The 24898-nt window shown below is 42.0% G+C and overlaps 1 protein-coding gene across 2 annotated transcripts in view; it reads right to left on the reverse strand.

Moving 5' to 3' along the window:
- The window catches only part of LOC128698064 (cadherin-86C-like), a 343481-nt gene extending 318816 nt beyond the window's left edge, over positions 1 to 24665 (reverse strand). For both annotated transcript variants that reach the window (XM_070097607.1, XM_070097606.1), the window contains exons 1-2: positions 24497 to 24665; positions 761 to 866 (exon numbers count right to left, since the gene is read on the reverse strand). The gene's annotated coding sequence lies outside the window, so the exon portion shown is untranslated. The remainder of the gene's footprint in view (positions 1 to 760; positions 867 to 24496) is intronic.
- Positions 24666 to 24898: the final 233 nt, after the last annotated feature.

Raw genomic sequence — 24898 nt, forward strand, 5'->3', positions numbered from 1 at the left:
AGTTCACATTTAAACAATACACAATAGCAAACTTTAAACATTAATAAAATCTAAGTCACTCTGTCTGACTTTTTTGGGTTATCCCAGGTACTTTACGCATATGCTGCTATGTATGATAATCTATGTAACTGTATTTGTGTATACCTGAATAAACTTACTTGTTAAAATAAACAATATGTCCACAAATTAAAATTAGATGACAACTGCCTGCGGCATCCCGCTGCCTTAAGTTTATATACGTTTTCTTTTTACCATTTTACAAAAGTCAACGCACTAATTCATCTGGCAAAGACTCTCTAAAAATCTTTTTAAAATCACTATGACACCCACCTGCCTAGGCGTCTTATCTAGCTAACTAAATTTCAAGTAAGGGCATGCAAAAAAAAAATACCTTCAACTAGCATTTCCCCTTAGGTAAGATTTGTCAGGACACAGGACAAGTGTTTCCTGACGTGGGTCTTACTCATATGATGACCCGTCACTTCAGGTTTTGGTCATCTGACAGAGGCCTTCCACTAGCTTACCTTTAAAACTTAATAGTTATAACTTTTTTTGTTATTATTTCTTCTTCAAAGTACCATGAACTTAGTGTATAAACAATGAACTTACTTTATTCCCTATTTTAGGTATTAAATAATCTTGACTGGTCGTGAGCAGTCTTAATGACGCTCTTGTAGTCGACAGGCTTTAAACCCAATTAAGCAACAAAAATAAGTCAAATTTGTCCCCGAAATGAACACAGATGAGAAAAGTTACTCACCTAAATGGTAGCTCATCCTCACTTGAGCAGCACCCATATATGAGACTGTATGATGGGCAGCAGCAGCAGCAGCATCATCATGTGGGTGGTGGCGCCAGGCCAGGATCTGTGTTAAAGACAAGCATCTGCTGTGATAGCTGGTATTTTCACAGTATATATATAGTGAGTTTGACTACTAACTGTATTGAGTCTGTTTATATAGACAAATTAATAACCAAACATTTGCACTGTATGTGCATCGAGAGATGTACATATCTTACTTTTATATACAAAGCATATCTCTCGTGTACAAAAATGTAATCTCTGAGACATAATCACAGAGTATACCTTAATGGTTGTTCTAAAAACTGAAGTACTTTTAATATTACTGCCTATAAAAACTGAAGCCTTAATGAATCATGCGGACAATAAATTTTAAACCTAACAATTTGTATGATTGTTAGGTTTAAATAGATACACATGAATACTGTGTGCGTGAGTGTTGATGTTAAGTGTACATAACACACAACTGTTGCCACCTTCACACACAACCTTCACATCTCAAAGCAACAAGTTTTATCATATAAATTTGTGATTACGTTTAACAAGTCACTGCGTGCTTCTAAATCCCCACAAGTGCACAGTAAAACCTTAAGATAAACTGCAGGAAAATAAATATAAATACAGGATGTAGATATTGAAAGGTGTGTCTTGTGTATATACTAAGAGTTTAATGCATATTTTTGAGATTAAAGCATTCTTGACCGTGACCTTGTTGTAAATACAAGGACGTAGATATTGAGGTGTGAATCTTTTGTGCTTATATTAGCAGTTTTATACCGTCTCTTGAGATTAAAACATTCTTGACCGAGACCTTGTTTAATCTGACAAATATATGGACGGGCGTGCTGAGAGCTTTATACAGTGGTATAGATTATTCCACACTGACAGTCAACAGGAGAGTGAGCAGAGTTGTTTAGTTCCATAATGCACTGTATGGTATTATATACACGTTTATCATCCGTGGAAATTCCCTTAGCTAGCTATATAATGAATTTTCGGCAAACTTAAAATTAAACGTACCCTAAAAGCTTTGTAGAATTATTAAATTAAATAAATGATCAAATTAATTTATGACGAGAAATTTAAGTATATTGATAATTCTCAGTTATAACTCTTGCTTGTTACAACAGCTATTTTAGAATGAAGACTTGTAACAAACTAGTACAATACGTGGGTGTAGAACAGTGGAAGCAAATGGTGTACGAGAGTAAATACTACTGTGTGACATAATATGCTATTATAAAGTTTGTTAGGGGAAAACTGACATCGTTGTATAAGTAACCATTTGAAGATGTAAGTGTCAAAGAGGGAATGTTTGGCTACAGTTGTGGGAATGACATGAAAAGCTAATTTTTGATGTGATCTACAGACCCCCAAATTTAGAGATTGAACAGGGTAAACTTCTATAGGAAGAAATGGCTAAGGCATCTTGATATGAAAATTTAGTTTTAACTGACTGAGTAATCTGACTAATAAAATCTGGTGTCTAGCGAATTTTTAGATGCAGTCAGAATTGTTTTTATTTCAGTTTTTGTAAGAAGCAATTAGAGTAAATGGCCTGCTGGTGTTGGTCCAGACAAACAAGGGATCTCTGATGAATAATCTTGAGGTTAATGAAGAGGTTGGAGAAAGCGATCACAAATCACTTAGTTTTAAAATATCGTGCAATTTCTTTAATAACGATAACAAAGCCAAGGTCCCCAATTTTCGTGCCACAGATTATATGCGGCAAAAGGATGACTTGAGAAATGTAGACCGGGGTAACCTGACGAGGGGTTATCATGAGGGAGACCGGACAGAAGATAGTGATGGCTGCCAATATATGACATTTATGGACAAGTTGCCAAACCCGTATAACATATTCTGGAGAGATTATAGGTGACATATGAATGACCCTAAATGGCTAACAAAAATAGACTCCAACATCTCTTGGTTGAAAAGAGAGGCAGTTGCAGACCAAGTGTGGAGAAAATTCTCCAGTAAAGGGGGTATCTCTCAGCAACCTTAAGCCCGCTGAGGGACTTAGCCCTCTCACAAAGGGTTACAGGACTCTTCCTTCCTCGCACATCTTTTATTAAGAACAGATGAATGTATCATAGCTTCTCCAGACACACCCTCTCCTGGCTAGAATTTCTGTTGAACTACACAATGAGGGTTAAACGAGAGTGCTTACTCTTTTCTCTATAGCATGAAAATTAAGAGAAAACCTGCGCCCCACTTTGTCTACAAGTCAGGGACATTATGACTTCTAGCCTACAACTAAATAACAAGAAACCTACCACCCTCTTGTGTTAAATACTGCTGCACAGACTAGCAACGAAGGTATGTAAAGCTGAACTCAGCAATTGTTTTGTGCCGACGATGAACTGATGGGAGCTGTGCAGGGCAGTAAGCTAGACTGAATTCAAACATCAGAGCGTGAATACGCCACAAATCTCTCGCTGAGAATAAGGAAAATAATGACTGTGTGGTAAACTCTGAAGTACTGTCAATCTCCACTAGGTAATTTAACTAGTGCAAAAAACAGTGCAAACACGAATGCAGTGATTAGCGGTATAAATTACGATAGTGAGTTAACATGTCACCACGGCGTGTACTCAGACGTAAATTAAGGGACAAAATATCACCCTGCAGCATAACGAGAGGCGTCGAAGTGACTCATTATAAACGACTGAGGACAATTTAACTACGCATCTGTAGCAGCCTACTCAAGACAAGGATACCGGGATCACACTTCCCTTACAACAAGCTAGAGGAAATTGGGTCAGTTACGATACCCAGGTAAGTTCAGTCATACCCACATCTTATGTTAGCTGCAGCTAATAGGTAGATGTGAGATTTGTCTGGAGTTACTAGTAGATCCCGTGACGCGAGGGTGATCCACCCAAAACCCATTGAGTACCACTACGCATTTCAGATATTTGTGAAGTATTGGATATACGCTCCTTTGGGACAAATTGTAATGTCTAACTCACTACTCAGCAGCCTTTGTGGACACAGCTACAGCAACCCGAAGTAGTTTCCAGGGAGGGGTTGCTGGAAATTATGCTGTGAAAAGATAAATGCAGCTTGTCGTATATTGTTATCATGCAGGAAAGTGTACTTACCTAACCAGTTAATCCACACCACTCAAAAAAGTTGTATATCAATGGTATTTAGTACCAGCAAGATGAAGAATTAGACACATGTGCAGCTGGGTATCTTTACTTGCAGACGTTTCACCATCCAGTGGATTTATCAATACAAAACATGGGAATAAAAAATATATACAACAAATAGTGGAAGATCCCTCAGCCTAAGAGCATTTGGTGAGCACCGTAGTCTCGAGGAATCTGAAGCACAGGTAACTAGTGGTAGAGTAACTAATGTTTCAGCACTTTTGATAATCGTTACGAGAAAAAGGCAATATAAAAGTACGAATGTATTGTGTACGAATTTGCGAGTGTGTATACCACAGACATGCGAGAGTGTATACCATAGTTATGAGAGTGTATACCATAGTTATGAGAGTGTGTACCATAGTTATGAGAGTGTGTACCATAGTTATGAGAGTGTGTACCATAGTTATGAGAGTGTATACCATAGTTATGAGAGTGTATACCATAGTTATGAGAGTGTATACCATAGTTATGAGAGTGTATACCATAGTTATGAGTGTATACCATAGTTATGAGAGTGTATACCATAGTTATGAGAGTGTATACCATAGTTATGAGAGTGTATACCATAGTTATGAGAGTGTATACCATAGTTATGAGAGTGTATACCATAGTTATGAGTGTATACCATAGTTATGAGAGTGTATACCATAGTTATGAGAGTGTATACCATAGTTATGAGAGTGTATACCATAGTTATGAGAGTGTATACCATAGTTATGAGAGTGTATACCATAGTTATGAGAGTGTATACCATAGTTATGAGAGTGTATACCATAGTTATGAGAGTGTATACCATAGTTATGAGAGTGTGTACCATAGTTATGAGAGTGTATACCATAGTTATGAGAGTGTATACCATAGTTATGAGAGTGTATACCATAGTTATGAGAGTGTATACCATAGTTATGAGAGTGTGTACCATAGTTATGAGAATGTATACCATAGTTATGAGAGTGTGTACCATAGTTATGAGAGTGTATACCATAGTTATGAGAGTGTATTCCATAGTTATGAGAGTGTGTATCATAGTTATGAGAGTGTATACCATAGTTATGAGAGTGTATACCATAGTTATGAGAGTGTGTATCATAGTTATGAGAGTGTATACCATAGTTATGAGAGTGTATACCATAGTTATGAGAGTGTGTATATCATACTTACCTCTTCACCTTCTTGTAATGTAAAAATAGAGCATAGTATTAGTAAATACAGATGGTAAACTAAAGTAAGTTGTCAATATTGGTCAGACTAATAATTAAGTAGTCAAAGTGGTGTTGACACTAGTACTGAGTAAGAATGCTAATAAGGGGTTAGGAAAACAGGTTACATTAAATAGACATTACTTATGATCGTGTGGTTCCTTACTGTTATAATTATTTTGTACATGTTATTAAAATTTCAATGATATAAGAACGAGATCGACACCATGCTCAGTCCTTCTAGGGCCCGAGCTTGCAGCTGACAAGACTGTCATTCCCATTAGCCTCCTTGGGCTGGATCTGGCAGACCAGAGGCCTAGCTTCTCCCTACGAGCCCCGTGAGGGCGGGGAATGTGGCTAGGCCTGGGGATACTTGGTCCCAAAGATGTACCTCCTCTCATGGCAGGCATTAGTCTGAGATACTCCCGAGAAAGGGAGCCAAGGCCGGACCACCACGTGGAAAAGGCCCGGGCCGGGAGAGTACCGGCGAATCAAGAAAATATAAGAATATCATCAAGGCTCTTTCACTGATAGAAGAACACCACGAAGACCCATGGGGTTTATTTCACTTAAGGTACAGAAAACCAAGTTCATTCATGAGATGCAGAACACTTTTGAGTTCTTTCACTGAAGATACAGAATGAAAGGTAATTCATTCATTGAAGAAACAGTTATTTTTTTCAGTGAAAACTTAATGACCGTCATTATCCTCGTGGGCCGCAGACGAGTACTGGATAACTAACCGTGGTTCCCTAATTTATTTCAGGATAGATTTCGCGTGTGTGATAGAGTGAAAGATGTGCTGGGGTTGAACACTTGCCCCTGGGCCTCTTCAGTTACAACAGCTGTTATGTTGGTGGTGTCCCGTCTTCAGTGTTTGTAGTTACAACAGCAGAGAATTATGTTGGTGGTGTCCCGTCTTCAGTGTTTGTAGTTACAACAGCAGTTATGTTGGTGGTGTCCCGTCTTCAGTGTTTGTAGTTACAACAGCAGTTATGTTGGTGGTGTCCCGTCTTCAGTATTTGTAGTTACAACAGCAGAATTATGTGGTAGTTAGACAGTTGATCACCAATTGTCAAATGCACCTGTTAGTAGACACTTTATTTGTTGTGTTGTGTATGTATTTGTTTGTGTGTATGCGTGTACATGAATAGTGTGTATGAGTGAGCTGGTCCGTCCATCCTGCTAGGCAGGGCAGGTCACACCAGTGGGGCGCCTTGTCATTAGAATGTTACCTGGTATTCCTCAAGTTTTATAACCTACGAGCCTCTTTGAGCGACGTGGCGTGCGTGTGGGACTCTGGTAGTCAGAGGGAGGGGTGTGGGAGTACGGAAGGAGGGGTGTGCTGGAGTACGGAAGGAAGGGGCTGAAATAGAAATGAGAGAGGTGTAAGGGTATGAAAGGAGGGGTTAGAGGTAAGAAGGAGGGAGCAGAGGCAGGAAGGAGGGTGAGAAACAGTGGTCAGAGGCAGGAAGGAGGGATGTGATGGTAAGGAAGAAGGGAGGAAGGAAGGAATTAGAGGCAGAAATGGGAGAGGGAGAAAGGGCGGACCGCTACAGCCATGAGCAAAGGGGAAATATACCTGTGCTAAAGTAAACACAATAAATCCAGGTTTCTTGCAGTGTTCTCGGAATCCGCACGAGTCAGAGTGCTGACGTCACAAAACGGCAGAATTTACTCATAACTATTTCCTCTTAACATCACTACTCACAAATGAGACTTCAGACAATAACCCACAAAATGTTGTATTGAGTAACAAATGCTACCGTGGATTAAGGCAGTTTACCCTATTATAATTGGAGTCTGCGGTTTATTGTAGTTTAGCCTATTATAAACTGCATGCGTGGTTTATCGTAGCTTACCCTACAATTATTGGACTTCCCCAGTTTGTCATATTTTATCCTAATATAATTGACGCAAGTATTTTTTTTTAATTTACCTTAATATAAATGAAGCCGGTGATTTATGGAAGTTCATCCCAAATATAATTGTGGCGTGCGCTAAGTATGTTACACTTTATTCGACGTTCGTCACACAACCACTGGCATTCCTTCTCGACCAGCTAACTGACAATTTAGAGTATAGCAGTTATGGGGCCCTTCTGTATTTATTGTGCAGTTCAATCCAACAGTCAGGACAGAGCTTGCTTCCCCAGTCAAAGTAATGTCACACTTGGTTGAGGAGCAGACTTTCACCTACTCTGGTCGAAACCACTCGTTGCTTTGCCTTCTTGATTCGCCAGTACTCTCCTGGCCCGGGTGTTTTCCAGATGGTGACCTGGCCTTGGCTCCCTCGTGGGAATGGCAGTTGGCTCCCTCGTGGGAATGGCAGTCTTGTGAGCTGCAGGTGGTAGCAAGTTCTGGCTCAGGCACCTTCCCCACCCTAGGAGGGCTCGTGGGAACGGTGTCCTCGCTCACTTTATTGTTGTTCTTCTTGATTCGCCGGTACTCTCCCGGCCCGGGTCTCTTCCAGATGATTTACGGCCAGGTACTATAGACCTTAAATAGCTATCTTTGTTCCTAATACTGTACTTTATCTTAGTTTACCCTCGTATAATTAGTTCCTCGGTTTATCGTCTTAGTTTACCTTAATATAATTGGAACCTACGGTTTTGCGTAACGTATTCTAATAGAATTAAAGGCAGTAGCTTATCATAGTTTACCTTAACATAATTTGAGCCTTGGTTTATCATAGTTTGCGCAAGTATTATTAAACCCCATGGTTTATCGTAGTTTAGTCTAGCCTGGTGGTCTGGTGGCTAAAGCTCCCGCTTCACACATGGAGGGCCCGGGTTCGATTCCCGGCGGGTGGAAACATTTCGACACGTTTCCTTACACCTGTTGTCCTGTTCACCTAGCAGCAAATAGGTACCTGGGTGTTAGTCGACTGGTGTGGGTCGCATCCTGGGGGACAAGATTAAGGACCCCAATGGAAATAAGTTAGACAGTCCTCGATGACGCACTGACTTTCTTGGGTTATCCTGGGTGGCTAACCCTCCGGGGTTAAAAATCCGAGCGAAATCTCTATCATTGGTGTCTGCACTTTATCATAGTTTACCCCAGTAATATTGTACACATTCGTTTAATATAGAAAACGTAGCCGAAAAAAATGAATAATTCACAAGTACATATTCAAAAAGTTTTAGTATTATAAATTTTAACTCTGGCTGTCAGATATATAATATGATCTTAATGACTAAGCATAAAAAGTTTGACTGAATTAGACTAATTTTGTGTTGCACCATTACATTAAATTTTGGTTAGGATCATAGTTTATCGATTGTCTTTGGGCCATTAGGTCTGCAAATAACATGCGTACTATCATCAGACTATTGATCGACACCATGCCCAGCCCTTCTAGGGTAGGGTAGGTGCCTGAGCCCGGGCTTGTAGCTCACAAGACTGTCATTCCCATTAGCCGCCTTGGGGCGGGGATGGCAGACCAAAGAGGCCTAGCTTCTCCCTACGAGCCCCGTGAGGGCGGGGAATGTGGCTAGGCCTGGGGACACTTGGTCCCAAAGATGAGGGGGTACTTGTGCCTCCTACCATGGGAGACTTAGGTCTCAGACACTTCCTAGACAGGGAGCCAAGGCCGGGCCGGGAGAATACCGGCGAATCTTTAATAATAATAATAGACACTATTCCCACCAGCCCTCCTAGGGCGGTGAAGGTGCCAGAGCCAGAGCTTGCTACCATCTGCAGCTCACCAGACTGCCTTTCTCACGAGCCCACCTTGCGTAGGGAAGGTGGCAGACCAGAGGCCTAGCTTCTCCCTACAGCCCTGTGAGGGTGGGGAATGGGGCAAGGCCTGGGGACAGTTGGTCCCAGAAGATGAGGAAGTACTTGTACCTCCTAGCCCATGGCAGACATAGGTCTCAGACACTCCCAAGATAGGGAACCAAGGCTGGGTCACCAAGACAGGGAACCAAGGCCGGGTCACCATCTGGAAAAGACCCGGGCCGGAAGGGTACCGGAGAATCAAGAAGAATGTCCTGTTTCCTGGCAAACCTACCTAACTTAACTTTAAGCAGAGATTAATGTAAACCCTCAGTGCACAATAGGTAAGGTTAGGTAAGATTCGTCAGGAAACAGGACCAGTATTTCCTGACGTGAGTCTTAGTCACATGACCCACAGCTGGAGCTTTTGGTCATCTGACCGAGGCCTTCCACTGTCTTACCCGTCCACCACTTAAGATTATAACCAATTTTATCTACCCAGGGATATAAGATGAACCTATATATAGGGTGCTCTGTGAGGTGAGATGAAAACTGAGGTAAGGTGAGGACTAAGGTGAAGTGAAGACTAACGAGAAGTGAAGACTGAGGTGAGGTGTGTTGAAGCTATTACCTTGTGTAGACTAAAAACAGGTTGGACCAATATCCACCGCCAAGCCATATGTCCAACCTGTTTGTCGTCTACGCAAGGTAATGTCTTCAACACACCTCACCTGACTACACTTCTCATATAGTTTTATCCTCTCTCCCAGGGTACCAACAAATAATTTTTAAAGGGGTGGAGGGGTAAGCCAGTGGAAGGCCTCGGTTAGATGACCAGAAGCTCAGCTGCGGGTCATCATATGACTCAGACCCGGGTTAGGAAACACTTGTCCTGTTTCCTGACGAATCTTAACCTAATCTCTCCCTGAGAAATGCCTCTATCACTAGAGCAAAGGTTCCAGCGAGTGGATCAGAGGTACATCCAGCAGAGGTCTGTATCTCCTTGTATAAATCATTTTATTCTATATGTTATGGATAAAACATCTCTGCTAGTGTACAGAAAACAAGCAGCTTTTATCCCGTAATATATCCTTCCCGTAATATATCCTGAGACCGACCCGTGGGGAAGATAATTTACAGAACCTCAAACATATTACACTAATGAGATTGTATTTACGAACGTAACAACCATATAAGGTGCTTCCAAAGACAAGAGACGGGACTATAATATTACACAGGGACGTCACAGGGAAGTCTGAAGTGGTATGGAAATTCGTCCTTCGGACTTACCTAACACGCCCAGTGAAAATTCCCTAGCACGCCCAGTCTAAGTTAGATCCACACAGCAGGAGCGCATTCCAACAATGAACCAGATGTAATATGAAATAGAGGAACACTAAGGTGATGTGTGTACGTATATGTGTGTGTGTGTGTGTGTGTGTGTGTGTGTGTGTGTGTGTGTGTGTGTGTGTGTGTGTGTGTGTGTGTGTGTGTGTGTGTGTGTGTGTGTGTGTTATATTAACATACGATAAGTTACATTCCGCAATGGTACCCTGATGACCCAGTATCGTAGACTCTCGCACAAGACACTGAATTAAGAAATTATGTTTTTACAAGCGAAATGAGATTTCTTCGTTTTTTCCCTCTCCATACCTACCCACCACATTTCTGATTTCTTCCACTAGAACCGTCATTTTAATTACGATAAAATAGTCTACTGATATTTGTGACATGTCAACGTGCTAATGAAAATGCTTGTTTGGTTGATTTATAATATTACAGTTGCATTTCACCTATTCACTACCTACTATAAATATTTCAACTCCTAAAACAGGGACTAAAGTAAACTAGGGTATACAGCAGGTGGCCCGGTGGCCTGGTGGCTAAAGCTCCCGCTTCACACACGGAGGGCCCGGGTTCGATTCCCGGCGGGTGGAAACATTTCGACACGTTTCCTTACACCTCTTGTCCTGTTCACCTAGCAGCAAATAGGTACCTGGGTGTTAGTCGACTGGTGTGGGTCGCATCCTGGGGGACAAGATTAAGGACCACAATGGAAATAAGTTAGACAGTCCTCGATGACGCACTGACTTTCTTGGGTTATCCTGGGTGGCTAACCCTCCGGGGTTAAAAATCCGAACGAAATCTTATCTTATCTTATCATCCTTTGGTATATACACACTGCTGCGCTCAGTGCAGACACTTCGAAAGACGATTGTGTCTAACCTCCTTCACGTCATTAGTCAAGAATACTTAAGAAACAAATCCTACGATGGGATTTTAAATATATACCATAAGTTTTTAAAGGGGTGGGCCGGTAAACCAGCGGAAGGTCTCTGTCAGATGGCCAAAAGCTCCAGCTGTGGATCATCATATGACTTAAAACCCGCGTCAGGAAACACTTGTCCTGGTTCCTGACGAATCTGGTATTTTAAATCAATAGTGTATATATGTAGGGATACATTTCACTAAAAAACAGCACTTAGGAACCTTAAGAGGACGTTTAGGTTCATTTTGTCCAGGACTGAGCGAAACATCGCCATGGGGTTCGCCTCCTAAGTGCGGGGTGTTGATGAAGTGTTCCAGCCACTGTAGTGACTTACATAACTCGTAGAAAAACACATCTGACGATTTATACACTCTTAGTCGAAATGCTGATAATGTACTTGTTAAGAAAAAAAAATTGTTATTCAATATATATATATATATATATATATATATATATATATATATATATATATATATATATATATATATATATATATATATATAATATATATACATATATATACATTTCACGAAAACCTACTTTTAGTTTCAATCCTGTTAAATACAAGAGGGTCATTAAGGCTGCAACCTGATCAACATCCTTTAAGCCCTAGCATGAAGATTTTAAGCAGAATCTCAACATCTGTACATTGAGAACTTATAAACCTGTCAATGTATGTCTTTGTAAGGAAAATTATTATTATTATTATTATTATTATTATTATTATTATTATTAAGATTCGCCGGTATTCTCCCGGCGCGGGCCTTTTCCAAGTGGTGGCCCGGCCTTGGCTCCCTCTTTAGGGAGTGTCTGAGACTTAAGTCTCCCATGGGAGGAGGCACAAGTACCTCCTCATCTTTGGGACCAAGTGTCCCCAGGCCTAGCCACATTCCCCGCCCTCACGGGGCTCGTACGGAGAAGCTAGGCCTCTCTGCTCTGCCATCCCCGCCCCAAGGGGGTTACTGGGAATGACAGGTTTGTGAGCTGCAAGCTCGGGCTCAGGCACCTACCCTACCCTAGAAGAGCTGGGCATGGTGTCGATGTAAGGAAAACTAGGGAATATTTGACAGTAAAAAGTTACTGCTGACTTGTAAGTTGTAATTAGGGGTGACTGCGGTATTTGGGGTGGCTGGCTCTTAATAGTTCACATCACGCAAGAAGTGAACAATATCTGATACAGTACACATACATTATCATGTGAGAACGACTGTATACGTGAGTAATTACCTAAATTCGCTGAAAAAGGTTGAGCTATATTCCTGGGGCCGTTGTTATTGGTGTCGAGTAAGTCAATACGTATATACAGGAAAATGTGGGTTTCAGTTTAATGCCTCCCGACTATATTAGTCATTAAGGCTGAGTGTCACCTGTTCGCCACAAGTCAAAAAATACTTAACGAACAATTGTGTATCGTTATTGCGGGAACATTTCGCCAGCCAGTGGCTTCATTAGTCCAATACAGAGAAGAATGGTGAAGATGAGGAGATTGAAGTAACCAGTCCCTCAGTCTGAGTTGATGTGCTCAGTCATCAGTCTTGATAACAGTAGTACAACATCAAATGTATTTTTACTGAGATTAATGGACTGATGAAGCCACTGACTGGTGAAACTGATGAAGCCACTGACTGATGAAACTGATGAAGCCACTGACTGATGAAACTGATGAAGCCACTGACTGGTGAAACTGATGAAACCACTGACTGGTGAAACTGATGAAGCCACTGACTGGTGAAACTGATGAAACCACTGACTGGTGAAACTGATGAAGCCACTGACTGGTGAAACTGATGAAACCACTGACTAGTGAAACTGATGAAGCCACTGACTGTTGAAACTGATGAAGCCACTGACTGGTGAAACTGATGAAACCACTGCCTGGTGAAACTGATGAAGCCACTGACTGGTGAAACTGATGAAACCACTGACTGGTGAAACTGATGAAGCCACTGACTGGTGAAACTGATGAAGCAACTGACTGTTGAAACTGATGAAGCCACTGAATGACGAAACTGATGAAGCCACTGACTGGTGAAACTGATGAAACCACTGACTGGTGAAACTGATGAAACCACTGACTGGTGAAACTGATGAAGCCACTGAATGGTGAAACTGATGAAGCCACTGACTGTTGAAACTGATGAAGCCACTGAATGACGAAACTGATGAAGCCACTGACTGGTGAAACTGATGAAGCCACTGACTGTTGAAACTGATGAAGCCACTGAATGACGAAACTGATGAAACCACTGACTGGTGAAACTGATGAAGCCACTGACTGACGAAACTGATGAAGCCACTGACTGATGAAACTGATGAAGCCACTGACTGGTGAAACTGATGAAGCCACTGACTGGTGAAACTGATGAAACCACTGACTGGTGAAACTGATGAAGCCACTGACTGTTGAAACTGATGAAGCCACTGACTGGTGAAACTGATGAAGCCACTGACTGGTGAAACTGATGAAGCCACTGACTGTTGAAACTGATGAAGCCACTGAACGACGAAACTGATGAAACCACTGACTGGTGAAACTGATGAAGCCACTGACTGACGAAACTGATGAAGCCACTGACTGATGAAACTGATGAAGCCACTGACTGGTGAAACTGATGAAGCCACTGACTGGTGAAACTGATGAAACCACTGACTGGTGAAACTGATGAAGCCACTGACTGTTGAAACTGATGAAGCCACTGACTGGTGAAACTGATGAAACCACTGACTGGTGAAACTGATGAAGCCACTGACTGGTGAAACTGATGAAACCACTGACTGGTGAAACTGATGAAGCCACTGACTGGTGAAACTGATGAAGCCACTGACTGTTGAAACTGATGAAGCCACTGAATGACGAAACTGATGAAGCCACTGACTGGTGAAACTGATGAAACCACTGACTGGTGAAACTGATGAAACCACTGACTGGTGAAACTGATGAAGCCACTGACTGGTGAAACTGATGAAGCCACTGACTGGTGAAACTGATGAAGCCACTGAATGACGAAACTGATGAAGCCACTGACTGGTGAAACTGATGAAGCCACTGACTGTTGAAACTGATGAAGCCACTGAATGACGAAACTGATGAAACCACTGACTGGTGAAACTGATGAAGCCACTGACTGACGAAACTGATGAAGCCACTGACTGATGAAACTGATGAAGCCACTGACTGGTGAAACTGATGAAGCCACTGACTGGTGAAACTGATGAAACCACTGACTGGTGAAACTGATGAAGCCACTGACTGGTGAAACTGATGAAGCCACTGACTGGTGAAACTGATGAAGCCACTGACTGACGAAACTGATGAAGCCACTGACTGGTGAAACTGATGAAGCCACTGACTGGTGAAACTGATGAAGCCACTGACTGGTGAAACTGATGAAACCACTGACTGACGAAACTGATGAAGCCACTGACTGGTGAAACTGATGAAGCCACTGACTGGTGAAACTGATGAAGCCACTGACTGACGAAACTGATGAAGCCACTGACTGGTGAAACTGATGAAGCCACTGACTGACGAAACTGATGAAGCCACTGACTGACGAAACTGATGAAGCCACTGACTGGTGAAACTGATGAAGCCACTGACTGACGAAACTGATGAAGCCATTGACTGACGAAACTGATGAAGCCACTGAGTGACGAAACTGATGAAGCCACTTACTGACGAAACTGAAGCCACTGACTGACGAAACTGATGAAGCCACTGACTGGTGAAACTGATGAAGCCACTGACTGACGAAACTGATGAAGCCACTGACTGTTGAAACTGATGAAGCCACTGACTGGTGAAACTGATGAAGCCACTGACTGGTGAAACTGAAGAAACCACTGACTGGTGAAACTGATGAAGCCACTGACTGACGAAACTGATGAAACCACTGACTGGTGAAGCTGATGAAGCCACTGACTGGTGAAACTGATGAAGCCACTGACTGGTGAAACTGATGAACCCACTGACTGGTGAAACTGATGAAGCCACTGACTGGTGAAACTGATGAAGCCACTGACTGGTGAAACTGATGAAGCCACTGACTGACGAAACTGATGAAGCCACTGACTGGTGAAACTGATGAAGCCACTGACTGACGAAACTGATGAAGCCATTGACTGACGAAACTGATGAAGCCACTGACTGACGAAACTGATGAAGCCACTTACTGACGAAACTGAAGCCACTGACTGACGAAACTGATGAAGCCACTGACTGGTGAAACTGATGAAGCCACTGACTGACGAAACTGATGAAGCCACTGACTGATGAAACCACTGACTGATGAAGCCACTGACTGGTGAAACTGATGAAGCCACTGACTGGTGAAACTGATGAAGCCACTGACTGACGAAACTGATGAAACCATTGACTGACGAAACTAATGAAGCCACTGACTGACGAAACTGATGAAGCCACTGACTGACGAAACTGATGAAGCCAGTGACTGGTGAAACTGATGAAGCCACTGACTGACGAAACTGATGAAGCCACTGACTGGTGAAACTGATGAAACCACTGACTGACGAAACTGATGAAGCCACTGACTGACGAAACTGATGAAGCCACTGACTGACGAAACTGATGAAGCCACTGACTGACGAAACTGAAGCCACTGGCTGACCAAACTGATGAAGCCACTGACTGGTGAAACTGATGAAGCCACTGACTGACGAAACTGATGAAGCCACTGACTGGTGAAACTGATGAAGCCACTGACTGACGAAACTGATGAAACCACTGACTGACGAAACTGATGAAGCCACTGACTGACGAAACTGATGAAGCCACTGACTGACGAAACTGATGAAGCCACTGACTGACGAAACTGATGAAGCCACTGACTGGTGAAACTGATGAAGCCACTGACTGACGAAACTGATGAAGCCACTGACTGACGAAACTGATGAAGCCACTGACTGACGAAACTGAAGCCACTGGCTGACCAAACTGATGAAGCCACTGACTGGTGAAACTGATGAAGCCACTGACTGACGAAACTGATGAAGCCACTGACTGACGAAACTGATGAAGCCACTGACTGGCGAAACTGATGACGCCACTGACTGATGAATCCACTGACTGATGAAGCCACTGACTGGTGAAACTGATGAAGCCACTGACTGGTGAAACTGATGAAGGCACTGACTGACGAAACTGATGAAGCCACTGACTGGTGAAACTGATGAAGCCACTGACTGATGAAACTGATGAAGCCACTGACTGACGAAACTGATGAAGCCACTGACTGGTGAAACTGATGAAGCCACTGACTGGTGAAACTGATGAAGCCACTGACTGACGAAGCTGATGAAGCCACTGACTGATGAAACTGATGAAGCCACTGACTGACGAAGCTGATGAAGCCACTGACTGGTGAAACTGATGAAGCCACTGACTGACGAAGCTGATGAAGCCACTGACTGGTGAAACTGATGAAGCCACTGACTGGTGAAACTGATGAAGCCACTGACTGGTGAAACTGATGAAGCCACTGACTGACGAAGCTGTTGAAGCCACTGACTGGTGAAACTGATGAAGCCACTGACTGACGAAGCTGATGAAGCCACTGACTGGTGAAACTGATGAAGCCACTGACTGGTGAAACTGATGAAGCCACTGACTGGTGAAACTGATGAAGCCACTGACTGACGAAGCTGTTGAAGCCACTGACTGGTGAAACTGATGAAGCCACTGACTGACGAAGCTGATGAAGCCACTGACTGGTGAAACTGATGAAGCCACTGACTGGTGAAACTGATGAAGCCACTGACTGGTGAAACTGATGAAGCCACTGACAGGTGAAACTGATGAAGCCACTGACTGGTGAAACTGATGAAGCCACTGACTGACGAAACTGATGAAGCCACTGACTGATTAAACTGATGAAGCCACTGACTGACGAAACTGATGAAGCCACTGACTGGTGAAACTGATGAAGCCACTGACTGGTGAAACTGATGAAGCCACTGACTGACGAAGCTGATGAAGCCACTGACTGGTGAAACTGATGAAGCCACTGACTGACGAAGCTGATGAAGCCACTGACTGATTAAACTGATGAAGCCACTGACTGACGAAACTGATGAAGCCACTGACTGATTAAACTGATGAAGCCACTGACTGACGAAGCTGATGAAGCCACTGACTGGTGAAACTGATGAAGCCACTGACTGGTGAAACTGATGAAGCCACTGACTGGTGAAACTGATGAAGCCACTGACTGATGAAACTGATGAAGCCACTGACTGACGAAACTGATGAAGCCACTGACTGATTAAACTGATGAAGCCACTGACTGACGAAACTGATGAAGCCACTGACTGATTAAACTGATGAAGCCACTGACTGACGAAACTGATGAAGCCACTGACTGATTAAACTGATGAAGCCACTGACTGACGAAACTGATGAAGCCACTGACTGATGAAACTGATGAAGCCACTGACTGACGAAACGTTTCAACCCTAAATGTTGTACATGTGTTTCATTCATTAACTCGTCGGTCTTCTAAACTATTTATATAACAAAAAAATACTTGAATCTCCAAAAATACGAAGAAAACTTTCAGTGTATATACAGTGAGAGACCCTCTAATATATATATTCCTTTCTGTGTATATACACCTTTCTGTGTATGTATATACATCTTTCAGTGTATCCACCTTTCTGTGTATATATCAGTAGGAGATCTTTTATTTTGAGTATGCCTTTTATTAAATTTCCTATGAAACTGTTAATTAAAAAAGTACAGGAGTAGAGGTAAGTTGGTGGTGTAAAATCTTTTTTCTTTTTTTTTTTACTTATCAGATTTTGTAAATCTTTTTTTTAAGTTTATAAAAAATGGAACACTAATAGTGGACTCTATTACCAGCAACACTAACGTTCCCAGGACACCAGCAACACCCCATCCTGACGCTGCTGGTAGACTCCATCTCGTTACCAGCAATACTAACGCACTAACATGCCCAGGACACCAGCTAAACTCTATCCTGACGCTTAAAACAAATCTAGGCAAGAGGTTGTAGTGAACTATCCTGTACCACTGCCCCAAGTGCTGTTCCCTGGGAATGAGGAGACTTGTCAATCACTCTGAGCACCTCCACCACTACATGCAACACCTCACTAAAAATCGACGCCTCGTGTGGGACCAAGTTTCACGCAATGAGAATCGTCGGCAAGGATCAACAATGATATTCACCATTCACATTCTAACCCATTCGTAAAGCTCTTCCTTCTTGTGGTATAAAGAAGATCATTATTAAGGTAGGTTGTCACTAAAGAAGAAATGAATTGTGTGAGTGTGTGTGACCGACCGACCGTCCCAGCCACCAGACGGAGTTTCCCCTTTCATCGAATATCAATAAACACGTTTCCCTTCCACCGTCAGTTCCTCAGTCAGGTGTTCCTCGTGACGGAGGGTTGCTTGGATGATCATTACTGTGCACCTAATACATAGTCAACTGCAGCACAACATGAAAGTCTAGTGGACTGAGTTCCCAGTACTCCTCAATCGAGTGAAATTTATATATATATATATATATATATATATATATATATATATATATATATATATATATATATATATATATATATATATATATGGGACTGATGGGATAAAGATAGAAATGTAAAAAGCAGGTGGGGATATAGTTTTGGAGTGGTTGGTGCTATTATTTAATAAATCTATGGAAGAGGATAAGGTACCTAGGGACTGGCAGAGAGCATGCATAGTTCCTTTGTATGAAGGCAAAGGGGACAAAAGAGAGTGTAAAATTTATAGGGGAATAAGTCTGTTGAGTATACCTGGTAAAGTGTATGGTAGAGTTATTACTAAAAGAATTAAGAGTAACACAGAGAGCAGGATAGCAGATGAACAAGGAGGCTTCAGGAAGGGTAGGGCTGGGGGTGTAGACCAAGTGTTTGCAGTGAAACATATAGGTGAACAGTATTTAGACATGAAAGCTAAAGAGGGGAATGTATGAGAGTATAGTTATACCAACGCTCTTGTATGGGTGTGTGGCATGGGTTGTGAATGTTACAACAAGGAGAAGGCTGGAGGCAGTGGAGATGCATGTCTGAGGGCAATGTGTGATGTGAATATAATGCAGAGAATCCGTAGTTTGGAGATTAGGAGGAGGTGCGGGATTGCCAGAACTATTATCCAGAGGGCTGAGGAGGGGTTATTGAGATGGTTTGGACATGCAGAGAGAATGGAACGAAATAGAATGACTTCGAGAGTGTATAAATATGTAGTGGAGGGAAGGCGGGATAGGGGTCGGCATAGGAAAGGTTGGAGGGAGGGGGTAAAGGAAGTTTTGTGTGTGAGAGCTTGGACTTCCAGCAAGCGTGTGTGAGCGTGTTAGATAGGAGCAAATGGAGACAAGTGGTTTTTAAGACTTGACGTGCTGTTGGAGTGTAAGCAAGGTAACATTTATGAAGATATTCAGGGAAACCGGCAGGCCGGACTTGATTCCTGGAGATGGGAAGTACAGTGTCTGCACTCTGAAGGAGGGGTGTTAATGTTGCAGTTTTATAACTGTAGTGTAAGCGCACCTCTGGCAAGACAGTGATGGAGTGAATGATGATGAAAGTTATTCTTTTTCGGGCCACCCTGCCTTGGTGGGCCACCCTGCCTTGGTGGGCCACCCTGCCTTGGTGGGCCACCCTGCCTTGGTGGGAAATGGCCGATGTGTCAATAAAAATAATATAATATATATATACATATATATATATATATATATATATATATATATATATATATATATATATATATATATATATATATATATATATGCGTGTGCGTGTGCGTGTGCGTGTGTGTGTGTGTGTGTGTGTGTGTGTGTGTGTGTGTGTGTGTGTGTGTGTGTGTGTGTGTGTGTGTGTGTGTGTGTGTGTGTGTGTGTGTGTGTGTGTGTGTGTGTGTGTGTGTGTGTGTGTGTGTGTGTGTGTGTGTGTGTGTGTGCCTGTATATGCAAAAATTTTACTTTGGTGAACAGGTCACATGCAGTTTTAATGGCCCTCGTGTAGTTGATAGTCTTTTAACCACATTAACCAATTTAACTACTCTCAGCTTTTCTTTGCTTTAAATGAATGCCATAAATCTCGTGGAATATTCCTTTACTAATGCTGAAGTACCTTTTAGAAAGACAGAGCTTGTATACTATCTTTGAGGGTTCCACATCCTTCTGATTTCCTAGTGGACTTTCGTAATTCCTCCCTGAATGCTCACATTGAGTCTAGGGCTAATAGCCCTAGACTCAGTGCCGCTGCTAGCGGCTCCTGTTCTCCCTGATCACAGATGTATCTGCACCATAGCAATTTATCCTTCAAGATTTCATTTACCATAGATCAGAGTGAAAACTGGAGACACAAACAGAGCAACAATATCAAGAGAATGCTTGTCTGATGTCCATGAGCCAGAAAACCCTGAGATACACGAGACTTTGCCCAGAACTACAGCTTGGCTCGAGTGAGCTCAGAAAGCAACAGATTTGTAGATGAATGGTTCAGAGAACCGACATGGTGATAAATTAGACACATGTGCAACTCTTGGGTATCTTTATTGAGGAAACGTTTCGCCACACAGTGGCTTCATCAGTCCATACAAAGGAGAATCTTGAAGAACAGGAGGAGAATGAGGTAATCAGTCCCTCAACCTTGAGTCGATGTGGTCAGTCCATCAATCTTGAATATTCTTGAATATTCAAGATTGATGGACTGACCACATCGACTCAAGGTTGAGGGACTGATTACCTCATTCTCCTCCTGTTCTTCAAGTTTCTCCTATGTATGGACTGATGAAGCCACTGTGTGGCGAAACGTTTCCTCAATAAAAATACCCAAGAGTTGCACATGTGTCTAATTTATCAAGCAACAGATCATGGCTAGTAGTGTTCAGTGTGACAGATGCCACTCACTTTTAAGTCACTCTCATCTCTCCTTCGGTCCACACTCTACTTCGACTTGTAAAACCTTGAACGCTAATCGAGACATTCTGTAAAATGTATACATTGTTTCTATGTCTTTGTTATACACTTAATCGGCATTTTATACCTTTCGCATCCACAGAGATATATATTTTTTTTCCAGTTTTGCGGTAACGAAATGTCAGCTTAGTTACTGCAGTAACAATGCGTCAGAAAGATTGCCACCACAGTCAGAGAACTCATCATCACCTCTCGTCAAAACACACGGTCAACCACAGCAACGTTAAAAGAATTAGCAGCCGAGACAGAACCTACAACACTATCAGTGGCCACAACTGCAGTCCAGGAAGCCACCACAGAGACCAGGAAAAAAAACGCTGCATCTGATGGTTGGGTGAGAGTTAGACCTACATCCCATGGACCAGTAGACTTACTGCAGTGTTCCTTCATTCTTATGTTCTTACCACCAACACAGAATTCCCAAGAACTACAGCAAAGATGCTACCATCAGATGCGTCTACCTTCAAGACATAAGGTACTTACTAATATAAAAAAATTGACCCCTGTAGCTTAGTAATAATAGAAACTCACTGAAAGCTCCTGTATTTGATTCTCGACTATGGCGAGACGTATGGGTACGTTTCCTTACACCCACTACTGGTAAATAAGTACAAGGATGTTAGTCAAATGTATTGAGTCGTATGAAAAGGTGAAAGAAATATCACAGCTAATGTTATGTTTTACAGTGAAATGACGTAGGATAACTGATCTTAGCAGTCAAAAAGCAAGTATGAAAGAGGTCATTCACATCAACAGTTACGGATTCGAATCTGTTTTGGCTAGGCGTTGTTGTAGTGACCATGTTGGAACTAAGAGGCAGAAGAAACCCAGAATAAACCAAGATATTTGACCATACACCTGGCATCCTCTACCATGAATGCTCCAGCCTGGTAAACAATAGATCTTCCCCGCACATTATCGACCCGATGCACACGACCAGAGATCCACATCGACATGCTCAGTGGAACACAAAAAAATAACGTACTTAGTTGGCCAAGTTCTAGGTTATTTTAACTTTGATACAAGAAAATTTGTAATAATGTTGGCAGAATACGAACAATATATTAGGTAACAGAACGCATGTGCAACTAATGCCATATTTTACTGTGGCAACGTTTCGCTCTCCAGGAGCTTTGTCAAGCCGTTACGGCTTGAATATTTGTAAGAATATTTATATTGACTAATTATCTCCGGTTCTGGTATTGCTCTTTAATTTTATACATGAAATTAGACACATGTGCAACACCTAGGTGTAGACACATGTGCAACACCTAGGTGTCTGACGACGTCTCACCAACTGGAGGTTTTTATCACTTCAATACAGAAATGATATACGAAGACAGTAGAGGATGAGAGCGAAACGTTTTCAGATAAGGAGACTTACGTGTCGCAATGTGATTTTTTTTGGTATAGAATAAGGAAAACCAGAAGACACGAGCAAGGCATCTTAGCTTGGAGAACCGTGATAGGTTCTTCCTTGGAGAGCCATGAGAGGTTCTTGCTTGGAGAACCATGAGAGGTTCTTGCTTGGAGGACCGTGAGAGGTTCTTGCTTGGAGAACCGTGAGAGGTTCTTGCTTGGAGAACCGTGAGAGGTTCTTGCTTGGAGAACCGTGAGAGGTTCTTGCTTGGAGAACCGTGAGAGGTTCTTGCTTGGAGAGCCATGAGAGGTTCTTGCTTGGAGAACCATGAGAGGTTCTTGCTTGGAGGACCGTGATAGGTTCTTGCTTGGAGAACCGTGAGAGGTTCTTGCTTGGAGAACCGTGAGAGGTTCTTGCTTGGAGAGCCATGAGAGGTTCTTGCTTGGAGAACCATGAGAGGTTCTTGCTTGGAGGACCGTGATAGGTTCTTGCTTGGAGAACCGTGAGAGGTTCTTGCTTGGAGAACCATGAGAGGTTCTTGCTTGGAGAACCGTGAGAGGTTCTTGCTTGGAGAACCGTGAGAGGTTCTTGCTTGGAGAGCCATGAGAGGTTCTTGCTTGGAGAACCATGAGAGGTTCTTGCTTGGAGGACCGTGATAGGTTCTTGCTTGGAGAACCATGAGAGGTTCTTGCTTGGAGGACCGTGATAGGTTCTTGCTTGGAGAACCGTGAGAGGTTCTTGCTTGGAGAACCGTGAGAGATTCTTGCTTGGAGAGCCATGAGGGGTTCTTGCTTGGAGAACCGTGAGAGGTTCTTGCTTGGAGAGCCATGAGAGGTTCTTGCTTGGAGAACCGTGATAGGTTCTTCCTTGGAGAGCCATGAGAGGTTCTTGCTTGGAGAACCGTGAGAGGTTCTTGCTTGGAGAGCCATGAGAGGTTCTTGCTTGGAGAACCGTGAGAGGTTTTTGCTTGGAGAACCGTGAGAGGTTCTTGCTTGGAGAAGGTGGAGAGGTTCTTACTAGGAAGAAATGGAGGGGTTCTTGCTTGGAAGAACTGGAGAAATTCACAAAGGATGGTTCATAAAGATGGTTCACAAAGATGGCTTCACAAGGATGGTTCACAAAAGATGGCTTCACAAAGATGGTTCTCAAAACATGGTTCACAAAGATGGTTTACTAAAGATGGCTTCACAAAAGATGCTTAACAAAGCTGGCTCAATAATATATATATATATATATATATATATATATATATATATATATATATATATATATATATATATATATATATATATACATATATATATATATATATATATGTATATATATGTATATATATATGTATATATATATGTATATATATATATGTATATATATATATGTATATATATATATATATATATATATATATATATATGTATATATATGTATATATATATATATATGTATATATATGTATATATATATATATATGTATATATATGTATATATATGTATATATATATATGTATATATATATGTATATATATATGTATATATATATGTATATATATATAATGTATATATATATATATAATTATATATATATATATATATATATATTATATATATATATATATTATATATGTATGTATGTATATATGTGTACGTATAAATGTGTGTGTGTGTGGTAAATTAAGAACATTAGAGGAACACTGCGGAAGTCCTACTGGCCAATAATACTCAAAGTCTGTCAAATTTAATATACAGATCCTGCATGTAGCATGTGTTTGTTATATCAGTTCTTCAGTTGACCATCGATAGGGTAATGAATTGACGTGTGGTTTAGTGTATATATGTGGAATATATAGGTATATATTACCTCTATCTTTGTATATAAAGAACTACATGAAAAAAAAAAATATATATATATATATAAATTATATCGTTCAGAAATGTGAAATAAGGACAAGATTGGTTTAAATCACATCAGGAGAGGAACAACAGCACAAACACTACACCTTCTGTGTCTCCTGGTCCTCAGATCGTGATCATTTTCGTACGCACGAATATCAACGCACTGGCAAGCGCGCACGTCCGTCCCTATACTCAACAGCGACCCGCGTACACGTCGGAAATAGGTTTACGGTAAGTGGTGGTCGAGGTAGACCCTGAGGTGCGCACCGGGCCACGTCCGGGGCGGATATGAGGGGAGGTCACACCAGCCGCCGCCTCCAGGCGCCCACACACCTCACGCGACACATTTTAACGAGACTCCCTCAGTTACCCCTCTAGCGCCACTCCTTCAGTTAGCCCTCCAACACCACTCCTTCAGTTACCCGTCTTTAGTTACCCCTCCAACTCATTGCCATTTTTTTTTAATTACTCCAGAAATTCAAATATTTTCATTCATTCATGATTAG

This window comes from Cherax quadricarinatus, chromosome 58 (genome assembly GCF_038502225.1).
Source record: "Cherax quadricarinatus isolate ZL_2023a chromosome 58, ASM3850222v1, whole genome shotgun sequence".
In the NCBI taxonomy this organism is placed as follows: domain Eukaryota; kingdom Metazoa; phylum Arthropoda; class Malacostraca; order Decapoda; family Parastacidae; genus Cherax; species Cherax quadricarinatus.